The sequence below is a fragment of the Heterocephalus glaber genome, unplaced genomic scaffold (assembly GCF_053883595.1).
Source record: "Heterocephalus glaber isolate CG9 unplaced genomic scaffold, H.glaber_assembly_v1.0 deba00001532, whole genome shotgun sequence".
Lineage (NCBI taxonomy): Eukaryota > Metazoa > Chordata > Mammalia > Rodentia > Bathyergidae > Heterocephalus > Heterocephalus glaber.
This window is the reverse complement of record NW_028258330.1, coordinates 21,969,274-21,980,558: the sequence shown is the minus strand read 5'-3', so window position 1 is coordinate 21,980,558 and position 11,285 is coordinate 21,969,274.

Here is an 11,285-nt window from a genome sequence, read left to right as displayed (position 1 = left end):
ACCTTGTAGGGCAGGAGAGTTGAGATAGGGCAGTGTTGGTATCAGGTGAACAGGGTGAGTATGTTCTGTTCTATGATTGTGACTCCCTCAGCCCACAGAATGGAAACCCCATGAGGGCAGGGGTTTCTCTTTGGGACTGTGGTGGCTGCACAGGAAGCGTCCAGGGGCTGGATTGTGGCCTTTGGGCTCTGTTCCTTGTAGGCTTCACATCATCCCCTGATGGTTTTCCCAGGGAGGGGCCTAGTACTGCTCAGTATTATCTCTTTCCTGTTGCTTTCCCCAATCCTGATGAAGTTTTGAACAGGGAAGGCTGCTTGGGGGCAGTGAGGAGCCAGGAGTTCACAAGGGGACAGAGGACACTGTGCCAGGTGCAGGGGTCTGGCCGGAAGAGGAGCTGCCGATGGCTCCAGACACCATGTTAACCAGGTCACATAGAGCTCTCAGCCCTGCTCAGTTCCCCCTCTGCAGATGGGACCTTGTTTTACAAAAGAGGAAACTGAACCTCACCCAGAGCAGTTGAGCGATTTGACCAAAGTTGCAGAGCTTGGAGGGCTTGACCAGGAACAGAGGAGAGAGGGAGGCTCAGCCACTCTGGGTGCCCTGCTGCCTCCCACTACCTCTCCTGGTGATATAGGGGAAATAAATATAACTCTCAACCTGCTAGATGTGAGATACACCAAGTTCATGCTCCCCAAATTTGAAGAATGAATCTAAGGAACAATGGAGGTTAAGATGAGGAAATATTTATTGAGAGGGGTAGCTCCTGAGAGACAGGAGGGGACCCAAATGTGGGGTGCCGTGGACCCCACTTCACAGAGGAAGTTTTAGAGAGTAAAATCATGAGGTGGGTACAAAATCACAAGGTGTATAAAACAAGGGACAAAACTGATTAACCAATAAGATTACAAATATAGCTGCTTAGGTAATATTGATCCATTGGGGAAGCAGGTCACATAGCAAGTGTACATGGAAGGAACAAAGACCTTTTGAGGAAGAGTTGAATCAGGAGGTCCTGGTCACACACTTGTTGAGTGATATCTATCTAGACTTTATTGGACCAGCTAATACCAATTATAGTATATTGCTTATCCCTTGGGGAGACATGTAGTCCTGGACATTCCATCTTTATCTTGATACCTCGACTTAAAAGAATGCACCTCCAAGCACAGTTGTAATGTGTTCTTATCCTCTGCACTGACTTCCTCAAGGGCCTAGCCCTTTTGAACTGCTTATAAATTTATACCTAATCCAGCTGTCTATAGTACTGGCAATGAGCAAGGGCCCAGCCCTCTCAGCCTCATCTTTCCATCTGTGTAATAGAGATAGAGTTCACACCCTGGATGGGCATAGGAGTCTTGCTGTGGCACCAAGATGACTGTGGGAAACTCCCCATGGAGATGCATTTGAACTCGCTGATAGATGAATGAAATGTGACTTCCTTCCATGCACAGCTTTTGTGAAATTGATGTGGGGCCCAGAATTGTACAAACTGCTTTCTACTCAGAACAGGCCATGGAGTTTCTTCTGCAGGAGGGCACAGGCAGGACCAAAAGAAGAGTTCTGTGCTTAGTGGGTGCACTGGGTTGGAAAGCCTCCAGGTCATACTTGCACCTTCAATTCAGCACCACCCTGACCTCTGGGCCTTTGCATGTGCTCCTCTCAGTTCAGATCACCACAGCTAGTGTCATCCCAGAGGCTTCCTCTCTCACCTGTCACATCTGGGTATCCTGGTTTATTCATGTGATGTCTCCAACATGGTGGCTTCAGTCAGCCAGGCTTCTTACAGGGCCACTCAGGGCCACAACAGAACACATGGCTATGGTGTCAGAGGTCTCATGACTTTCATGACTGAGCTTTGAAAGTTATTCCAAGCATTCCCACATCTCCTGGAGTAATGCTCTATCTCCCTCTTAAATTCTTTTCCTTTCTTTTTTTTTTCTTCTAGAAACAGGGTCTTGAACTCACTAAGTTGCCCAGGATGACCTCAAACTACTGGTGATAGTTCAACTCTTGCTTCATCCTCCTGAGTGCTGTGATTACAGATGTGCACCAGTATGCCTGGCTGCCATCTTAAGTTCTTAATAAATTATGAGCAAAGGGATCTATGCTGGTTATGATTAGGTAGCCATGTAACCTGCATTGAAAAATGAAACTTTAAAAATTAGATTTTTTTTCTTTGAGAGTTAGAAAACTTCTCCAAATGTCTTCCAGTTGAGTATATAACCAACGCCCCTTCCCTCTTTAACCCCAGAGCAGTGACAGAATATGCAGATGCTGCCAGCTCCAGGAGGCTGGAGCCAGGTTCCCTTTCCATTAGAAAGGGGAGGATGAGCTGAAGGTAGCTGGAAGTGATAAAGCAAGTGTGGGATCTGCATTGTCTCTCTGTGCTCCCCCTCCCCTCTGTTCCTTGATATCAAAGACAATTGCCCACCTGTACATGGTGAGATGGTGATTTGAGATAAATGAGACCCTCCATCTCTTTGAAGGTAGCTTTGAATAAATCTTTTTTTTTTCCTTTTTACCAATAAAAATGGCCTCTTTTGATTTAGTCAGTGGAGAGCAAATAAGCCCAAGTGTGTTTATCTAGGTGGCTGGTAAGTTTTGGCGAGCCAGGCATAGGTACGGCCCTGCTCTTGAGAGGTTTACATCCAAACAGCCACTTGGTAAAAGGGACTAACTGCTCATGCTTAGTTTAACACAAGGTCAGGACACCCCAGACATTCTAGCAGTTGCCAGGGTTATTTTTGCACCTAGAAATGTTCCTCCTTTCCTGGTCATGGCATCAGCTGCCTTTAAACTCTTTTGTTGGTAAAAGGAAAAAGTTTGAGGTGATGACTCCACCTTGTTTCCATTAGAAAGTGTACTGCAGGGATCTACTGTCTCAACCATTTGGACCTTCTCTTTGGTTGTTCAGCAGTGCCATTTGGGTTGAGGCAAGTGCCTTCACTATGTGTAGTGATTTGGACCAACTGTAGGTCATTTGGGTGCACTAACTGGTGTGAGAAGTGATTCAGAGAGAGAAAAAATGTTCAGGCATTTGTTTTGTTTTTTTGGAGTACTCATTTGTTTTGGTTTGCCTTTGTTTCTTATACCTTTCTCTTCTTATAAACTTTATTTTGGGTAGGCAACATGTTTTAAGTACCTTCTAGAATTACATAAGTGATTTGGGGCTTTAAGCAGATGGGACCCTGGTTTACAATTAAAAAAAGGATTCTTTGTGAGCCTATGTATAGGCATTTATTGACACAAAGGTTTGTAGTAAGAGAATTTAATAGGATATGTTTGAAGTGCTCTGCCATAAATTGCTTAGGAATAAAAGTGTTGGCACTACTTTAAAGCTCCTTAGTAGTTTCAGTAACCCTAAAAAAGTAGATTTTTATTATGATACAATATGGCCTGTATAACTGAAAAGTACCCTCTGATTTCATACAACTGCTATTAAGAAGATTCTTTGGAATAATTTGTCCAGGACAACATCCATAGCTCCTTTTTTGCTCTATTCTGAATTAGTAATCAGTGTAAGTAAGAGCCTTCTGTACATACTGACCATACAGCTACTTGGCTAATACTGGTGAGTTTACTGGGATTTAATTTCCCCTCATTTTGGTTAAGAGTCCATGATTCATTTTATAAACCAGTTGTGTTTCAAAATATTAGTTAAATTTCTGTTTGCTGAAAATTGATTTTTGTCTCTCCTGCCACCTCCATTCCTTAATTTAAAAAATAGAGCTTCTACACTCCACTCTTGAGTGCATCCTGTATCTCTGTCTGACAAAGCCCGCCCTTGCCTCTGATGTGTCCTGAAAGTTCTGCCTCTGTGATGGATGTCAATGAACCTACTAACTCATTCTCCAAAAAGGGTGGGTTAAGTTCTTTATTTCAGCCTCCAGGACTTCGCAGACCCAATTTGGTGACATTTATTTTGGCAACAACAAAGGGACATAAAGAGGCATGAAGATTGTAGAGATCTTGACTCTGGTAAACTCAGTCAAGAGGATTTTCATTTTTTTCTTTCTTCTCTTCCTTTGTCTCAATTCCTTTAACTTCTTTTTCTTCTGATAGTAGGTGGAGAGAAAACATAACTGGAGAGTGGAGGTGACTAGTGTGAGGAGATGGGGGAAGCAGGTGGGCTGTGTTTTCTCTGATAAGTGATCTGTAGTTGTTACATGAAATCTCTGAGCTTTTCAAACCCTCTATGAGTTCCTTCTGTTCCTTACAGGTCCTTAGGTATAAAGATCTTTATGGTAGATTTTTATGTAAAATCCAGCTCTTGTACAACTCCTTTTCCTGCTTTCTTGATCTGTGGATAAAGGATTTTCTGTATGATTAGCAGGACTAGTCACTGACAGAAAACAGGGCAGAGTCACCAATCATGGGGTTCTGACTCTGGAATAACAGGGAAGGCAGCACACACAGCATGACCTTGGCACTGGAGGGAGCTTTGCACATGCCTAGCCCAGTGTAGGTTCCTCACTGCTGTGCATGGTGACAGCCTGGTTTGCATGTTCCCACTGCCACATGCCATGGGACCCCATGATAAGGTGGGGTACTCTGGCTGCTTCACCTCCAGGAAGGATCCAGTCTATCTCTTTTGCTTTCCCCCCCTCTATCTTTTTCCAGAAGTACACAGGAGCTGTTTTAAAGGCATGTAATAGGTCTTAATATGATTATAAGTATCTCAAAATGTTACCCTAAAATATTACCTTAAAGTTATATTTTATAAACTTGGGACCATTTAAGATACAAGATTTTTTAAATTTTATTTTTCTCCAAAGATAGAGAGAAAAAAGGCAAGGCCTCCAAGCTCTTCTCTCTTTTCCCCTTCTGACTCTTTTTGGTTATAAGTCTATAGTGCTAACTAACATAAAAGATACTCAGAGTAGCTAAAGTTGCACTGAAAGAAGTACTCTTATGACTTACATAAGAAATAAGAGAGATAATTCATAACCCTTGAAATATTCTGACAATTCTGTTTGTAGTTATAAACCACAACTATAAAAAAGATTGTTATAATTCAGCATGGGCAATATATCTAAGTGTATTTCAATTTAACGTGGTTGTTTTATGTATGTTCTTCTCTGTTCATATGCCAGTTAATCTGTTTTGATAGTGTGTTAAAAGTACCTACAGTAGCTTCATAAAAAATAGTTTTTTGAGAGGAGGCTTCTGGGTCGGCTTGCCACAGCTCCCAGTGCAGAGGAGGCTTCCAGGTCAGCATGCCACAGCTCCCAGCACAGAGGAGACATCTGGGTCAATGTGCCACAGCTCTCAGTGCAGAGTGGGAGGCTTCCAGACCAACCTATCACCACTCCCAGCACAGAGGCAGTGAGCCGCACAGGTGCCAGCAGCTCCCTCCCCAAACCTGTCAAAAATGAGAAGACACATAAACAAGCATCAGAACCAGACTTCCAGATCACCTGCAGCAAGCCCAAAGGGAAATGAGATGGAACAATCTGATACTCAACAACCTGGACTCCGTGAACTGGCAATGTGTCTGAGATGCCTTTTGCCCCCATTCCTCCACTGTGGACTCTTCTCCTACACTCTGTCTCTTCTCAGCCTCCTGACCATTGTCATATTCTCATTCAGTTTAAATGACTAAAAGTGGAGATGTCTCTGAGGACCTCAGCCAACGCTGCTTGGGATCTGGGTTCATGTGCATCTCAGGGTTGCTGTTGTAGGGGCCACAGGACTTGAAGGTTAATGAGGAGGAAGCATGATGCACAGAGGAAGTATGGGGAGTGGTTTGAAGTGGTAGATCTGGAGCCTGGACTCAAGTTTAAATTTTTCCTCTACCTCATGTGGGATGTGTGAGTTTGGGCAAACTACTCAGTGTCTCTGAGACTCAGCCAGGTCATCCAAAAAGCCCAGCTCATAGGAGCATCCAATTTGGATGGCTACTGTGGAGTGTGGATTAGTACACTGTTGGTGTTTAAAATGGCCCCAAGCATATTAGTTGATGGGATTATTGTTTGGGCACCTGCAGTATGCTAGTGAGGCCAGGAGTGCTGTCCAAGAGGATGCTCAGGGGCCTCTTCCATCTCTTTCAATCAAGGCTGCAATGAATATGGTTTTGTACATCTGTGGGAGGATATATGAAAGATGATTTTCTAGACATGAATTTCAATCTACAGTTTCTCTTCCATGGTCTCAGACTCTCTGACCCTGGTAGGTACTCCACCTAGTTACTGGATTTAAGCTGGATGATCTTGGCCAGAGTCTCAGTTTAGCCATCTGAGAAAGAAGCCTGTCCATGAAAGATGCCTGGCAGAGCAGTCATGTGCTGGAAAACTGAGGAGGAACATGAAAAGATTTCCCAAACTGTAGAGGCCTGTGCACATGAAACACAAATTCTCAGACCACGTGTTTCTGACAAAACCAAACTTCTTTGCTTATTTTCTTTTTGTGTTTATTTATTTTGTGGTATACTATGGATCCACAGAACAAAATCTCAAAGGTACAAAAAGGGGCACAGTGAAAAGTGACTGACTATTCTACCCATCCCTTTGAGACCCATCTTGCTTGAGGCAACCCTATAACCTCAACCCTGTAACATGTGTGTGTGTGTGTGTGTGTGTGTGTGTGTACCTACCCAGAGATATTTCATGCACATGCATGGGAATTCACACCAGAAGGCTTACCCAAGGATGGCAAGCCTCACTAAAGTGATTCCACACTCCATTTGCAACATGACAGCTCCCTTTAGAGAGCTCCATGTACCAGTCTACAAAGATATCATATGTTGTTTTTCATGCCTGACAAGATGTTTTCAAAACATCTCACAGGCAGAGGAGCAGAGGCCCCCAGCACCTAGCAGCTGAGCCTTTTGTGTTGCCATACCATCACCCCCAGTGCAGAGGAGCAGAGCCCCACCCAGCACCTAGGAGGTGAGCTATGCGGGCACCAGCAGCACAACTGCCCTCCTTGTTGAAAAACAACCACAAAGGGAAATGAGATGGAACAATCTGATACTCAACAACCTGGACTCTCTGAACTGGCAACAAAACAGGATCTGGAAAAAATGAAATCAGAAATAATTTCTCACATAACAGCAGAGACTGTGCTCATAGTGTAAGACAGGATTAATAAATCCAGAGAGGTCACAGATAAAAAATAGAGGCCCTGAGGAACATGATGGAAACCTAACATAGGAAACAAATGGAATCTATAAAACAGATACAAACAGATTTCCAGAAGATTAAAAACTCCATTGAAAGCTTGTAGCAGAATCAGGCAATGTGAGGACAGAATTTCAGATATAAAAGAAAAGATTGCAAGTAGTGAGAAGGAAAAGAAAAATTTCTTTAAAATTGTAAGGGATCATGAGAAATCAATCCAGCAGCGCTAGACAATGCAAAGAAGAATAACATAAGACTGATCGGAGTTAATGAAGAAACAGGAGAGAGTGCAGATGACATAAAAAACTGTTCACAGAAGTGATGGCAGAAAACTTTCCAAGGAGGGGAAAAAAACTTCACATACAGCTAAGTGAGGTATATAGGACTCCAAACTACCCTTGATCAAAAAAAATCTACACATAGGCATATAATATTTAAGATTCCAGAAACCCAACAGAAGAACAAAATTCTACAAGCAGTTAAGAGAAAAGAAACAAATCATATACAGAGGAAAGCCCATCAGAATCACAGCGGACTTCTCAATGCAAACCCTCAAGGCAAGAAGACCTTGGAGTGATGTATTTCAAGCCCTAAAGGAAAACAGCCTCCAACCCAGATTGATATACCCGGCAAAATTGATGGAGAAATAAGATACTTTCATGAGAAAGAGCACCTTAGGAACTTCATGAACACCAAACCAGCACTGCAAAAAATTTTAGACAAAATCCTAGGAAAAGACAATAGGATCACAACCCCAGGAAGCCCAGCAGAATGAATCCATTGGGCATGACCAGAAATTAAATGCAAAAGGGGAGAATCCAACAAAAAGAAAACGTCATGACAATGAAAAAGTCAAGTCAATATGCATCAGTTATAACCATCAATGTTAATGGTCTCATTAACATTCACCAGTCAAAAGAAATAGACTGGCAGAATGGGTCAAGAAGCAAAATCCAACAATATGCTGCATACAAGAAATATACTTAATTCAAAAAGAAACTCATAGACTGAAAGTTAAAGGGTGGAAAACAATACTCCACATAACAGGAACCCAGAAAAGAGCACGAGTAGCTATCCTCTTTGCAGATCAAGTGGATTTCAAACCCACACTGAATAAGAGAGACAAAGAAGGACACTACATCCTTATGAAGGGAACAATCCAAGAGGAAGAGAAGACAACCATAAATATATATGCACCAACTATATAAAACAAATACTAACGGACCTGAAAAGTCAAATAAGCACTAATACAATAGTAGTGGGGGACCTCAATACCCCACTGTCACAAGTAGATAGATCAACTAGACAAAAAATACATAATGAAATACTAGAACTCAAGCGAACTCTTGAACAAATGAACTTAACAGATGTTTACAGAATGTTCCACCCCACAAAATCAGAGTACACATTCTTTTCAGCTGCACACAGTCGTTCTCCAAGAGTCCACATACTTGCTCATAGAACATGTTTAAGTGCAAAGAAATTGAAGTTATCTCCTGTATATTATCAGACCATAGTGAGATGAAATTGGAGATCCATAGCAAAAGAAACCACAAGGATTTTATAAACACATGGAAATTGAACACCACACTTCTGAATAACCAATGGGTCACAGAGGAAATTAAAGAAGAAATCAGACAGTTCCTACTATTAAATGACAATGACAATAAAACAACAGAATCTATGGGACACAATGAAAGCAGTCTTACAAGGGAAATTTGTAGCAGTGAATACTCATATTAGAAAAACACAATGAGCCCAATTAATCTCATAATGAACCTCAAGCTTCTAGAAAAAGAAAAGCAGGATAAACCCAAAGCCCATAGAAAGGAGGAAATTATAAAGATCAGGGCAGAAATCAATGCAATGGAGACTAAGAGAACAATACAAAAAATCAATGAGGCCAAAAGTTGGTTCTATGAAAGAATAAACAAAATTGACAAACCCTTAGGCAACCTTATCAGAAAAAGGAAAGAAAAGGCCCAAATCCATGCAATTAGGAATAAAAAGGATGAAATTACAACATACCCAGCAGAAATCCAGAGAATCATCAATACCTGCTTCCAGAACCTACACACCAATAAGATGGAAAACACAGAAGAAATGGACAGATTCCTAGATACATATGAATTACCAAACTTGAATGAAGAAGACCTAAAAATTCTAAACAACCCAATATCAATCAATGAAATTGAAAATGTAATTAAAAACTTACCAACTAAGAAAATTCTGGGTCCTGATGACTTCACTACTGAATTCTATAAGACATTTAGAGAGGAGCTACTGCCACTACTGTTTAAACGCTCCAGTGCAATTGAAAGGGAAGCAATACTTCTGAATTCATTCCTGGAAGCAAGCATCACCTTGATCCCCAAAGCAGAGAAAGACCCAATCCAAAAGGAGAACTATAGGCCAATCTCAATAATGAAGATAGATGCAAAAATCCTTAATAAGATACTGACAAATAGAATGTAGAAGATCATCAAGATCATACACCCTCACCAAGTGGGATTCATCCTAGGGATGCAGCCCAATTGCAGCCCAATTGCCTATCAACTGGAGACTGGATATACAAAATGTGGATGGTTCAACATACAAAAATCAATGTAATACTCTATGTCAGTGGAGCCAAGGACAAAAACCATATGATCATCTCAATAGATATAGAAAAAGCATTTGACAAAATCCAACATGCATTTATGATAAAAATCCTACAAAAAATTGGAAGAGACAGTTTCTACCTCAATCTGATAAAAGCCATCTATGAAAAACCAACAGCCAATATGATAGTAAATGGTCAAAAACTGAAATCCTTCACGCTCAAATCAGGAACAAGACAAGGATGTCCACTATTACCACTCCTATTCAATATAGTCTAGGAAATATTGGCCACAGCAATTAGACAAGAGAAGGAAATAAAAGGAATAAAGATAGGAAATGAAGAAGTCAAACTGTCATTATTTGCAGATGACAGGATACTTTATATGAAAGACCCCAAGAACTCCACCAAAAGCCTGCTGATGTAATAACCAAATTCAGTCAAGTAGCTGGTTACAAGGTCAACACACAAAAATCAATAGCTTTCCTCTATACAAACAACAGACTCACTGAGACAGAAATAGGTCAAACAATTTCTTTCACAATAGCATCCAGAAAACTGAAATACCTAGGAATCAACCTAGCAAAAGAAATGAAAGACCTATTCTGTGAAAACTATAGCACTCTGAAAAGAAAGATTGAAGAGGATTGCAGAAAATAGAAAGACATCCCTTTCTTCTGGCTAGGAAGAATCAACATAGTGAAAAAGGCCATACTTCCAAAACTGCTATATAGATTCAGTGCAATCCCAAATGAAATCCCAGCAGCATACTTCATGGACCTTGAGAAAACAATCGAAAAATTCATTTGGAACAAGAAGAGACCCGGAATAGGAAAAGCAATACTAGGCAACAGAGACATGGCAGGGGGTATCACAATCCCCACCTTGAAACTATACTACAAAGCTAATGTAATAAAAAGAGCATGGTACTGGCAAAGAAACAGACCTGAGGACCAGTGGAACACATTAGAAGATGCAGAAATAACTCCAGACAAACTCAGACACCTCGTATTTGACAAAGGAGCCAAACACCCTCACTGTAGGAAAGATAGCCCCTTTAATAAATGGTGCTGGATGGGCTGGGGATTTAGCTCAGTGGTGTCACTGCCTCCCTCACAAGCTCAAGGTCCTGAGTTCAATCCCCAGTACTGTAAAAAAAAAAAAAAAAATGGTCCTGGAAAAATTGGGTTTCAACTTGCCAAAGATTAAAACTAGACCTAAATCTCTCACCATGCACTAAACTAAAATTGAAATGGATTAAAGATCTAAATATTAAAACAGAAATGCTGAACTGGCTGGAACAGAGGTTAGGTAGAACTGTTGAAGAGACTGGTGTAGGAAAAGATTTTATGAACAAAACCTCAGTTGCTCTTGAACTAGCACAAACAATCAAGTGGGATCTCTTCTTATTAAAAAGCTTCTTCACAGCAAGAGAAACCACCAAGCAGTGTGAAGAGACAACCCACAATGTGGGAAAAATTTTCACCAGTGGTCCCTCAGACAAAGGTCTACTATCTTGAGTCTATAAAGAACTTAAAAAAATCAGACCTCCCAAATTTAAAGACCCA